General features: G+C 32.1%; 1 long non-coding RNA gene across 1 annotated transcript; it reads right to left on the bottom strand.

Moving 5' to 3' along the window:
- Nucleotides 1-6,744: 6,744 nt before the first annotated feature.
- Nucleotides 6,745-9,289, bottom strand: LOC145626413 (uncharacterized). The gene is made up of 3 exons (XR_014110999.1): nucleotides 9,019-9,289; nucleotides 8,598-8,641; nucleotides 6,745-6,885 (listed from the first exon to the last, which is right to left on the bottom strand). It is a non-coding gene; the product is annotated as an uncharacterized LOC145626413 (long non-coding RNA).
- Between the last annotated feature and the right edge of the window lie 2,823 nt (nucleotides 9,290-12,112).

The following is a 12,112-nucleotide window of genomic DNA, read 5'->3' as shown; positions in this document are numbered from 1 at the left end:
AACTTGTTATTGACCTGACCCAAATTCAACCCGACTTGTTATTGACCCGACTCAAATTTTACTATACCTATTACTTACCCAACCCAAAAATTCAACCCGACTCGAAATTAACACGACTTGTTATTGACCTGACCTAAATTCAACCCAAACTGTTCTTGACCCGATTTCAAATCACCTTAAATACAATTTAGACCTTTTTATTATTGTTGATCAAAGCATTTTGTCTTGGGAGACCAAGTTGGTCCTGGCAGCAAAAGAAAGGAGCATCATCCTCAAATTTAAGAGTTAAATATAGTATATGTTTGTTGTATGGTCAAAGGAGATAATTATCTTCCTAAATTATAAACTATAGTTCCCTAATATATTACCATATATATTATAGTCAAAGGAAATAATTAGCTTGATAAAAATGATAAATATCTATTTATAGTTAGTTGAACCCTCCAACCCGAGTTGTTTACCCAAATTGACAGCTCTAATGCTATCCATTAACTAGAAAACTCACTCCATCATATATTCATATCACAGGCAACATGTCTATATTCACTTGGCCGACTTTAGAGTTACATTTATCTTTTCAAATTACATGTTGTGTTGCTTTTGCACATGTTAATGGTCACACATTGGAAAAGAAAGACCTACTTGTATTAAACACCTGGTATGTAGTTTAAAATATTCTCTCTCTAAGGGCTTGCTCTCATTGACTGAGCTCAGCTGAACTGAACAGAACTGAGCTGAGCTGAAATGAGCTGAATTGAACTGAACTTAATTGAGTTGAACCGAACTGAACTGAACTGAAATGAATATTTTATAAGAGAAGGAAATTGGGAGCTGAACTGAACTGAGCTGAACTGCACTGAACTGAGCTGAACTGAATTTCAACGTAAGAGAACCGACCCTAACTTTGGGATAGAACTTCCCTATCATAAAAAAATCTAAGTTGATTTTCAATAGTATTATCTAAACAATTGACCAATTATAATCAGATATTATGACTGATTTAGTTCACTTTAATTTTGACTATCTAATATGATCTGTTTTTTTATTATGACTTTTTTTTTATTTTTTTTTATTTTTATAATCACGTATTTTAATATGTTTAGGATTATAACGATAAAGTATATAAGAATTTTTGCTTCAAAAAAAAAAAGTATATAAGAATTTATTTTTTCAACACTTTCATCAATTCCATATTACAAGTAATCAAATTTACTAAATACAAAAAACTCAATCTCATAAAAATACATATAAATTGAACAAATATAAATCTTAAACCCAGTAGTTATATATTTTTTTCAAACCAAAGTGAAATTAAATTGATCAACAACAATGAAAAGAATTAGTGTTTTTTGACACAAAAAAAAAAAAGAATTAGTGTTCAATTATAGTTTCATTTAACAAGTAAATTTTTTTTTTAATGATGTCTCATGTTATTATTTTTTTAATTTGCAAATATCTAGGATCTACCAACCAATTGGCCGACATAGTTTATTATTTTTTTTAAAAAAAAAAAACTCAAAATTTTGAAAAGGGATAACGGTTTAAATCCCCTTTACTTAACCGTGTTAAACCTAGTTGGACAAATGAGCTGTAGACACGTGGTGCATGACAGTTTTTCTCTATATATACCTACGATTCTAGAGATATTAAGATACTTGTATCAAATATTATTTCTCATAATTATTCTTTTATTAAGTCTCTTGTTTAAAACTCTCTCGATCTCAAAATCCAAAAATGAGTACAGCAACTTTCATTGATGTCATTCTTGCCATCATTCTCCCTCCTCTTGGTGTTTTCTTGAAGTTTGGCTGCCAGGTATATATATATTTTTTTCGCATCGAGTTTAATTTGTTACGCTTTATTCTCTTCACCTTATTATTTCGTAAATTGTTTTAAACTGATTAGGTGTATAATTACTGAATTTTTGTTTATAACCAAAAATTTGAGGAATTAATTGTCTTTGATATAAGGTTGCAAATTTCTTCTTCAATAATTCTTATGTGATTAGTATTAAGATACTTTCAAAAAAATTATGTATGTATTGATTGTAATTTTTTAATCATGTTTTGGTGGTTTAGAATGATAAAGGAAAAATATATATATATATATATATATATATATATATATATATACATATATATATATATATATACATATATATATATATATATATACATATATATATATATATATATATATTGATAAAGGAGGTTATTACTATAAGAAATGGGATTTTAACTTATCTTAGAAGATATAATTTTTCTTTTTCTTTATTTTTTTTTATTTTTTTTTATTTTATTTTTTTTTTTATTGGAAAGGAAGAATTCAAAGAAGTAGGTGTTGCAGTGATCTATGAAGTAATTAGGGTTTTTAATAATACGACGCGTGTCTTTAAAATTATGCGAAATACTAGGTTTAACGTTTTGTGGTGTTGAACAAGTCATAAATTTTTAAAAGCTCTTCTATTTCAAATACTTGCTTAAATTTTTAAAGATAAAAATGTGTGATTAATAAATTATTAATCAAATGAGTTTTAAAAGGGCATGAAATCAAAAACCAATATAAAAGAAAAAGATACGTGGCACTCTTTCAAAATTTCTTGTTATTAAATATGAATACCACGTAGTGTAGATTTGATTCATCCTTCAAAAGAAAATTAAATACGGATTAATTGTTTGTTTGATTAATTGTTAGAAAATAAAATGATTTTGTGAAAATATTTGGCTAAGCCAAACTAATATTATATTTATTTGATTGATTGATATGAACAGGTTGAGTTTTGGATCTGTTTGGTGCTGACATTATTGGGGTATCTCCCTGGAATTCTCTATGCACTCTATGTCATCCTCAGATGATCTCTTCACTTCTTGTACGTATTTCATTTCCCCTTCTACCCAATTATGCTTTTATTCTTCGCCTTTTTCCCAAAAAAAATTAAATAAAAAAATGTAGTAGTACTAGTAGAGTAATAAAAAATACATACTTTTCACTGTTCTAATAATCTTACAACAATTGAACTTTTGCACTTTTTATCACTTTTTTTTTAATCATATATGGAGTAATATAATTGTAAAATGTAGACTTTAGATTCATCTCATAAAATACTTTTATAATATCAAAACATATCCTTGTTGCAATATTATTAGAACGAAAAAGTATACAATTTGTAATACATCGTATACAATTCCACACACATCTTAATGACTTCCCCAATCCCCATTAAAGGCATTAATGGTATGTGTATGTTACATTCTTACCAATCCAATATATTATTATTTTTAAAAAAAAAAAATATCTAAAAACATTTTTTATTAAAACATTATAAATTACTATAATACATGATTTCTGCCTATACCGACATAAGCACCTGATAATAAGTATTGGCCACTAGTCTAGTGTGTCGTGTGAGGGATATATTTGATGATTAAATCATTTAGTTGGACCACTTTTTTAAATAGGAAAAAACAAAATAATACAAAAGTAATAATAAAAACAAAATTGTAACACGCTACATACAAGATAAGTAGGGTTATGACTCTTATGAGTTACTCGTATGACTTTGAAAGAAAATGCATAAAAAGATAACAAGAAATCATTTCTTCATTTTCATCAACTTTACTGATATGAGTGGGGGTATACTGTATAAGTGTATAACAAGGACAACCACAAAGAAAATACGAGTAGGTGTTACTTAAGCATGTTAAATAACTATAAGTATCTTACGCGTTCATTGGTGCAACCATCTTACAACCCCTAAGTAATAGAAGATCTTTTTCAAATACGATGTAGCTTTTGTTACATTTTTCTTATTAGGAGTAATTAATTTAATAATACTTCGAGTTGAACATACATTGACAAGAGGACTATTGTTTTTGAGCAGAAATGGTGTGAATGATGCTCGTTGTCGATGATGATGAGTATGCAGGAGAAGTTTCTTGTTTAGTTTGATTGGTTATTCATTGGATCGGCCTTGTTTTTATTTTCAGTAGTTCCTTTTTTTTTTTTTATATAATGTATGAAATTGTTCACTGTTGATTTGCTACATGGATTTCTTGATGTAATTAAAGCGAAAATTGCTGATTATGAAATGGTACTTTTATGTAACTAGTTATGTTTGTCTACTCTTGATTTTCTAATTTATTGGCACAAAAATTGGCCAATTGAAAGTTTGAAATCATTGACTTTAGCTTCAAATCCCCATAATTTTAAACGAAGTAACCTCACTAAATCAGTACAAAGTTACAGTTAGTACAAAGTTTGAATCAGTCCTCTATGAATCTATAACTGTAAATCAGGTCACCTTCCCAGATCATAGCAATAGGTCATGTTCTTGCTCATTTTGAAACTGTCTAATGGTTTCATTTGAGGCAGCTATGACTGGTATTGTAGATGAAATCGATCTCAGGTATCATCCTCAAGCCTAAACAATTAAACATATTATCATCCACGAGATCACGACGAGTCTAGGATTATTTAGTATTTCAGCCATCTGCTACGAGTACAGGTAAGTAGTATCTCAGGATCATACAACAAGAACCTCCCTTACAACATCAAGTCACAAAAATAACAAAAAAATATTGCTTGTCACGTCATATTCTTCCCTGTACAGAGAAGACATAAAGAGAGGAAAAAACCAAAATAATATATACAAACATAGAGAAAAGGACCCATATGACCATAGTAGTATACTTGTTCACAGCATTTACAGGTATAATTCCTCATCTACATGGATTGAAAGAGACTGCGCTCCAATTTTTGACACTTAGTTCCGATTACAGCTCAAATTGGGTAAGGTTTGTTGGCTAATTGATTTTGATATTGATTTTCCATCACTTCATTATGCCACTTGGCTCCTCGTGAATCATTAAACTATAAGAAATTTAATCATGATCAACAAAAAAAATGTGCAAACTAATATGATGACCTGTAAATTCAATCATCTACCAAGTTCAATCACGTCATTACACCAAGTTACAGAGAAGTTTTGGAATAGCTAACTAAAGCAAAGATTGTGAGTTGTTCCACGAAATAAGATATTGTAATACAAACCGCTTGGGTCACATGAACAAGATTGAGTATTGAAGCTGAAACAGATATCACCACGTAAGAAAGGTTAATATGCCATTTTTCACCAGACAGTGACAACTGAGAAAAGAATGGGTGAAGAAAAGATATCAGTCCTTGAAATGCCATTCCCGACGACACATAGGACAATGAGCTTGAGAAGTTTGTGAATTCACCCACTTCAAGATGCAGTGTAGATGAAAAGCATGGTTGCATTGCCCCCAAACTGCATAATTGTAAAATTTCAAGATAAGGACGCCACTCAAGCCAAACACCCCACACATAGAGAAATTAGGCCTACAGAAAACCCATGCACACATGTAAAATGTTAGACAGCTCAGACCACAAACACAATTGGGCTTACAGAAACCCTGCCCGTTTTTATTCACAAAAACAAACAGAGAACGCTTTACAAAGTTTAACGCAAAAACAGTTAGTGATAGGTTCAAGTTCTCAACTGGAACTTCAAAGCATCTAGACTCTAGAGCTCTGGGCATCGAAGTTTGGTTTTCTTCTACTTAGCCGTCTGACATGGATAAATTCCTCTTCTGGTGAGCACCTAACACTGGTCACAACTTATCCCAACTGTCATCCTCAATGGAGATAGCTAGTAATTACAGTTCCTAACAGGATCCTAGTACTTACAGTTCTCCCTCCATAATGGAGATGGCTTGTTCTAGTTCAGAAAGTGATATCGAGAGGAGAGTTTGATAAAGGAAAAAACACTAGATCAGGCGCACTGAGGTCTTCATGTCTATATAGTATATACACATAATGCACTCAATCAGCATATCTATTTGCACTTTTAGGTCTCTAACTATTCAGCAGGACAATTAGAAAATAATGATGTATCAAAAGAAAATGTTTACGCAAAAATAAAACGAAAGTCACATACTTAATGGGCAGTCATCACCAGGTAGTTTGCAATCTGGACAACAACCATCAAAGGCCATTCTACATATTCCGCATGTTTCATCCTGGGCATCCCAGGTCCATGAAGCTACAGCATGCCATTGTAGAATGTTAACTTTCATCCTCTTTACTCTGGGAAGAAGCAAAAACTCAGAAGTCAGAACAGTTAGCATAGTGTGCATACTGTGCAACTAACATAGTCAAGAAGACTATAAGCATAAATTTTAATTGAATAAAATAAATCAGGAGATTTTCCAACCACCCATCAAGTTGATAGTCAGTTTCGCAATAGAAATAAATAAAAGGCAGACACTAACCATATATGTTTCAATTGCCAAATACACACAAGTAATTTGAGAGCATCGTAAAGAAAAAATATTCTTTCTTTTAATTGTTGTTCAATATTTAGGGGGTATTTAGTCGTATAGCTTGGAATGGAGTTTGTCCCATTTCAGTGTTTGGTTGAGCTTTTTTACCCTAGAATCTGAAACCCGGCAGATAGAAATGCCCACAATTCCTTCTTTCCTACTATAATCAATGACAATGGAAGAAACAGTCTTCTGGGTATGTCTAAAAATAAAGGTCCTAACATTTTTTCTTTCTCATAATAAACCATTTCCGTACAAACTCACGTAAAAGATATAAAGTACTACAATGACAGCATCAAAAGTACCAAGTCCAACTAAATCGTAATAATACATCTAATGAACTTAATGCTACAACAAGTCATAGAGTCAATGAGTGATAAATAAGTTTACTCACTAGTACAGCGAACTATATTGGTAACAAAAATAAATGTGAAATGTCAGCATCTTATAGTCAAAGAACAAAGTCATGATTTGCTAAACTTCAAGTAATATTTTCCCTCCATTAGATTTTACAACACCAATCAATCATTGCCACCCACACCTGCATCAAATGAAGCATTTGAAAATCAAGATGATGGGCACACATAAGTGGCATAACTACAATGCAACTATACACTATACCCAGCACCCCCACCAGCTTCACACACGCACACTAGCACCTGACCTACCTGGCTGCAAACACATGCTGCACGCCTGCACACCTGTAGAATCAACGGCAGCACTTGCAACCACAAGCAGCCTGCAATATGCTACCAAGGCAAGGCCTCACACACACATAAACACTAAAACACACTTGCATCCCCTGTATCTGCCTAGTAGCTGCATAGTGCCGAGCTGCCTACCCATGCAACCTACTCGACACTGCCGCAGCCCCACAAGGGCCACAACCAAAAGCCTCCCACCAACCAACTAGAAGCCCCCCATTATCTCTGCACTGCAAACCACGATCTTTAGCAGAACTCGACAGCCACCCATAAGGCCATGACCTTGCCTCTTAGGGCTATAAACTCAATAAAAATATTACGGAGTAAAATAGTTCAATAGAAAAAAAAAAAAAAAAAAAAAAAAAAAAAAAAAAAAAAAAAAGGTCAATACCAAAAAGCGTTTACATAATTCTTATTACCAATCCATCTTTATACTTTATGAGCTTGAATGAAGTAACCATGTTCAACCAAGATATTCATGATGGCATTATACGACATGACTAGCGGTTCACATTCATAAAAATCCATCTTCTCAAACCCCTATTAAAGTTTCCCTTTCTTTAAATAATTCTTCATGCCAATGTTCACTCTTTGTACAATCCTATAATCAATATCCATCATATCCGAAAGCAAAGTCGGCATAGCTTGGAATTTCCCATGTGAACTAAGCTTATCTATCATGCATACATTTGTCAGCAAACTATGCTTAAACCCCTCCTCTATTTTGACTGATTTAAACATTTCAAGCGCCTTCAAAGGATCTTTCTGATATTTTGTATTAGCTTCTACATGTTTTGCTAGTAAAGGTCTACTAATTACAAAGAACTACAAAACTAACATACCCCTCCAATCTCCTAAACTTTCAAGATATACTCTTTTCACCATTTAAAACCAATACCATGAAACTGGGCAAAACATGACTACTGTCATTTCATTGAACAAATGGTAGGCATAAGTCCATATAGGAAAAGTCAAGGCATAATCGGCAATAGAAATTTTAATCAACAATAGCCAGAACTTATTTCTTCTTGATTAAACATTTAATTGAAACTGAACTGATTTTCTTCGGATAAAGAGTTATAAAATGATCAGGAGACAATTATCTATTAATCTAACAGCTAATTCAACTACTCACTTGAAAAAACTAAACTAATTCAACCAGGTATTAACTATATAATTTATTAGTCTAACAAACTAGATAATAAAAATTAAAAATTGAAGAAAAATTAAAAAATGAATGAAACATTGAATACTTGAAAAGTAAAAAAAAAATTCAATGTTTCAAGTGCAAATCCAGTAGTTCTCTCTAATAAATTAATCATACAAGCATGTACCTCAGTGTACCCCCTTTGGTCCGCCATTGCGAATTCAAATGCAGTAGTTTTCTCTAACCAATTAATCATCCAAGCATATACTAAATGAAATAGGCTAGTTCATTTTTACCTTCAAATTAATTTCCAGCAATATCATAATAATAATATAGTACAGAAAAAAATCCTAAATTAGTATTGGAAAACCCACAATAAGAAATTAGAAGGAGAATACATACCGTGATACACTAATTCGCCACGAACACCACCTTTTCTAGTCTTTCTACACAAAATTGAATGATATTATTAGAAAATTTCAGCATATAATTGAACAATATAACCCAATTCTACAACTAACCTAGGAATAAACGAAAGTGGAAATGTGTTTGGAAATTGAGAATTCGACAAAGCATATGGTAATTTAGACTACTGTGATATTGTTAGTAAACAATTGAGCAAATTAGAAACCCTAACATAAAAACAACCATCACAAATAGGCGAAAATGATCGAAAAGAGGAAATTGAGCAAGGAACAAATTTGGATAACTTGGTGCATTTCAGCCATTAATAACATGGAGATAAAGTGCTGAATTCAAGCGATTGATAATTCATTTCGCAAAATTTCTACATAAAATTGAAATAGTTAAGAAGAAAGCTAACCTTGAAATTTAACGGAAAACCCTAAATGTATTGCAATTCTTCAAGATATTGAGTACCCAATAGAGTGTTGATTATCAAACTACAAACCCAATAATTTTTTCAACAAGTGGAAAAGTCCCAAAAATGAAGCTCAAATTAAGAACATCAATTTAACAACCAAGAATTTGGGAATATCTATCGAGGAGAGAGAGAATGTTGGAGGGAATGACAATTTTGAAAAGGCTGGCGTGAGTCAGTGACCATAGAGATTAGAGAGTCATGTACTCGTGCCCTCGCGGTGGTTACTCTATTTGTCTCTAATTGTTACATACAAAGTACTACCTCCGGTTTATTTTACTTGCAACAATTTTCATTTTGGGGTGGTTCAAATTACTTGCAACAAAAAAAAAATTTCCTCATTTGGTAATTTTTGGTCAATAAAATGGAGTAACATTTATGCCCTTACTTTTTTTCTTAAACACCCTTATTAAATTACAAATGTGATTTCATTAAATTAAACCCCAACCTTAATTATTAAACTCTCATCCCATTTAATATTCTCTCTCCTCCTCCAACCCCATTTTCATGGTGGTTTCACGGTGTTACGAGCGGCGGGGGATTGCAGTGGGTCGGGTTTCGCGGTTTTAGATCGGCGGTTTCGTTGGTTAGTTTCGTGGGTTTGTTGGGTTGGTGAATCGTTCTGGGTTCGTGGGTCGGGTTTCAGATCGGCGGATTTTGTGGGTTGGTTTTGTGGGTTGGTTTCGTGGGTTTGGTTTCGTGGGTATGGTTTCATTGGTTTGGTGGGTTAGTGGAACGACAATGCTGGGTACGTGGGGTGGTGGTGGTGGGTCGGCGGGTCGTTGGGTTCGTGGGGTGGCTGGGTTCGTGGGTTGCAGGGGTTCGTAGGTTGCTGGGTACTGCCTGGGTTCGTGGGGTGGTGGTGGTGCGTCGGCGGGTTGCTGGGTGCGTGAGGTGGGGGGGTGCGTTCGACGGTTTGCTGGGTGTGTGAGGTGGTGGTGGTGCGTCGGGGTTTGCTGGGTGATGCTTGGTGCTTGGTGGTGTTGGTGGTGGTGGGCTATTCAATTTAATTAAGTTTTTTTTTTTTGGGTTAGATTAATAGTTAATCACATACCCTTATTTTTCCATAATCATGCTTTCAATCTTTTCCCTTGGTTTGTGTAAAGTTGTCCTTTGTTGCGACTAAAATAAACCGGAGGTAGTATATTATTTTGGGTATTTAAATATGTATCACTAAATTAATCCTGTGTGATGTACGGCTTAATAATAATAAGAATTGAATTATAGATTTTTAACACATATTGAAAGAAACAGGCCAATTGAACATATTAGTATAAAAGTTAACACCGTTATGACATATTGGTATAAAAGTTATTGTCGACGACATATTGGTATAAAAATTAACATGTGGCGACATATTGGTATATAAGTCAACAAATTGCGACATTTACCCCTATTTTCTCGTCGGAGGATATGCGTATGATACACACGCTTAATTTTAGTGCTAATAACTTTTATTTGACATTTTGTTTTTTGTATTTTTCTCTACTTTTTATATTAATTTTAAAAAATTATGAAGTAAAAATCCATAAAAATAAAAAAAAATAAAAAATAAAAGTTGAAAGCCCAAAAGTGATGAGAAAGAAGCTAGGGGAAAACGAATAGGAAAGCTTGAGCAAAGGGATATAAGCTTGAATGTATTGAGGGCGTTGGTCATTGAAGCATCACAATGGTAGATTCTTCTTTTTTTTTTTTTTTTTTTTTTTTTTAAAAACACTCATATATATATATATATATATATTCTTATTATATTGTTGATTTACAAAGTTGTGGGTATAATTAAACAAATGAAGTAATAATGAAAGTTAGTGTCTATTGGTAATTGGTTTTGAAATTAAATAACTAATATTGAGATTTTGTTTATTGTTTATTAGTTCTTTGGGGTTTTATCGTTTGATTGATTTATCAAAGTTATTGTATTGGAAGGGAAGAGGGAAAAATTATTATTTGTTGCTGAATAAGTATATTATGATAATAAATAAGATTGCAAAAGTAATTAAAATAAATTTTTGAAGTATACAACACGCTCTTTCATCCGAAGAAAAAATAGGGGTAAATGTCACAATTTGTTAATTTATATACCAATATGTCGCCACATGTTAATTTTTATATCAATATGTCGCCAGCAATAACTTATATACCAATATGTCATAAGGGTGTTAACTTATATACCAATATGATCAATTGGCCCAACAAAATAAGTACTTCCTCTGTTTTCCTAATTAATTTTTGATTAATTATGAATATACAATTTCTAAAAGTGCATAATTTTCATATTTAATTAAGAAATTTCAATTAAATTATACTATTAACAAATCATAAATAACATAATATCTGTAGAAAACTCAAAATTTAAAAATTCAAATGGATTTTAATTTTCAAAGCAATGTTAAATATGGTAGCTTGTAAAGGAAAATTATGACATCATCCATGCATTTTGGAGTGAAAAAATAAATTAAGAAAGTGACGTGTAAGCAATGATGACATCAGCGGTTGTTATTTTAGTATATATTCTAATTATTTTCATAAATAGCTTGTTGTCAATTACACCCTTTAAAATGTATATTTAAATATATACCATTATTTTTAGGGAAATTCCCATTGATACACCCGTAGTTTTGACTTTTCCCATTGATACACTCTAAAATTTTTGCCTTCCCATCGGTACACCCATGATTTAACCTTTTCCTAACCGTGACTAACACCGTTTAAAAAGTATTTCATTAAGTTAAAATAATTAAGGAAAAGACTATAATACCCCTTTTAAACATCTAATGTCTCGATTTGCGTGTCGAAAATTGTTCAGTTAAAGTTTCGGGAGTCCTAGTCGTTAAGGATCCAAATTAACCTTGAAATTTGCAAAAAAATAACACAAATGTCTCATATGTGTGTCAAAAAGTCTCGATTTGCGTGTCATTACTTTTTTGTGATAATAATTGTTCGGTTAAGGTTTTAGGAGTCATTTTAACCCTTTAGACCAGAACTCGAAATTGTCAAAAAATTAACAAAAATATCTCATTTTGCACGTCATGATATT

This window comes from Chenopodium album, chromosome 4, assembly GCF_948465745.1.
Source record: "Chenopodium album chromosome 4, dcCheAlbu1.1, whole genome shotgun sequence".
Classification (NCBI taxonomy): domain Eukaryota; kingdom Viridiplantae; phylum Streptophyta; class Magnoliopsida; order Caryophyllales; family Amaranthaceae; genus Chenopodium; species Chenopodium album.
This window is presented reverse-complemented; position numbering and strand designations above follow the sequence as displayed.